We start from the raw sequence: 2,025 nt of genomic DNA, 5'->3' as shown, positions 1-2,025 counted from the left end.
GTCATTTTTTTTTAAAGATTTTATTTATTTATTTGACAGAGAGAGACACAGCAAGAGAGGAAACACAAGGAGGGGGAGTGGGAGAGGGAGAAGCAGGCTCCCCGCCGAGCAGGGAGCCCGATGCGGGGCTCAATCCCAGAACCCTGGGATCACGACCTGAGCCGAAGGCAGACGCTTAACAAATGAGCCACCCAAGTGCCCCCCACCCCGGTCATTTTTTTAAAAATACTGCATTTGTTTTTCTTTCCCACCCTTTTTCCTTTGAATCAGACATCACTAGCCACTTCTGTGTTGAAGTATAAAGAATTCTTTGGAGGAACACCCCATATATATTCATTTCAGTCATCATCTGGGCAGTTTTTCTGTTCCACTGACGCTTTTTTTATTATGCTGCCACTTAGAATAGCTACCACTTTTATTATACTGTCACCGAGAAGAGCACCACCACAGTGCTCTTGGCTAGGTATCTTAACACGCATTGTTACAAATCTCTACCAAAAATCTGTACCAGAGAATTGAGCGTGGCTCCAAATATACAAGTGAGAACCAGGGTGCACACAGTTTAGTTCAATATCATGAAGTTCATGAGTGAAGGAGTTAAACGCAAGTGAAATGTGTGTCTCATATTAAGAGAGGCATATCTTCTATCCCCTTTATAATCAGATACAGAAAGGGAATTGACTGTTCTACTCTGGACACTCTTCATTGTTTGAGCCTGAGCCCCCTGCACTGGAGTGTTGGAATGTAACACTGTTGGAAATGCTTTTCAGCATCACTCTGCAATTGCTGACTTTAAAAGATATCTCACACACATAAAGCCAACCCCACATTCAGCTCATGCTACCCCATCTTCCACACCAGACAGTACAATGAACCACAAATGATTTGTCCCATTTCCTAAAGGTGAGATTAATTTGAGCAGAGACAAAAAAAAGGAATCCTGAAGGAGAAAAATAATAACCATCACAACAAACCAAGACACTTAATCTGAATTCAGAGGTTCTGGCTAGTTCAAACAACTAATAAAGAAAATGGGAAAAATACAATTTGCAGCAATTTTGCAAAAGAGAAAAAAACCTTACTTTACAAATAGCTCTGGCTTCATATCTAGCCAAGCAAGCAGCAAGGCAGAGGCAGATAATAATGTGATTACTCTGGTAATGATATGCATTAGATACATTATGGGAAACAATAATGCTCCCTACTGAATGCAGTCAATCCAGTTATTGATTTTTCTTAATGTTAAAAGCGCTACTCTAAAACTGAAAAGAGATATCCTTTATTTATTCTCTTTCCTTTTTGGTTTCCAAGTACATAGATCCTTTGATGCAGAGTAGTATACCAAGATAATGGAGTAATGTATATCTAATCTGACACCTACTGGGCCAGGCTAATGTTTCAGATAAAAACTGCTAGAACACTGCTGCTCGTGGAAAAAGCAATGCATGATAGGAAAAAAAAAAAAAAAAAAGTCTGAACTTTCCTTTCATTTTTGTTTGTGTTTTCTGAAGCATCCTTGCAGACCAGGCATGTTTTCCTTTCAAATCATAATAGTAACATACTGATTAGCCCACAGATTAGTCAGCTGATGGGTCTACATTAAAATGTTCTTCTCACCAGAATATATGTTTCATCCATTTAAGCTTTCAATATATTATCATTGCATAGAAAACACATACAAATGCACCTGCATATAGTTCCCTTTCTTCTGTCTTCTACACCTACAGTTTAAATCACTTTCCCCTGCGTGCGTGCACGCGCACACACACACACACAGTCACACCCCTACCCTATCTTGCCCTCATTCCACACTTTATACCTCCTCTTAATCAACAATCAGTACCTGGAGCTGTGTATTTCTAATTAGCATCAGAACAGGTATTTCAATAAATACAAGATAATGTGGCAAATCTTGAATTTCCTTTTCACTTAATAGAAGATTTTTTTAAATCTTTACTAAATGTTATTTCACACTGTCATTGTCAAGTGAATAATTAAGTAAAATATTAGACTGAAGTCAAAAGT

The sequence above is a fragment of the Halichoerus grypus genome, chromosome 14, assembly GCF_964656455.1.
Source record: "Halichoerus grypus chromosome 14, mHalGry1.hap1.1, whole genome shotgun sequence".
In the NCBI taxonomy this organism is placed as follows: domain Eukaryota; kingdom Metazoa; phylum Chordata; class Mammalia; order Carnivora; family Phocidae; genus Halichoerus; species Halichoerus grypus.
Note: the sequence above shows the minus strand (reverse complement) of the source record.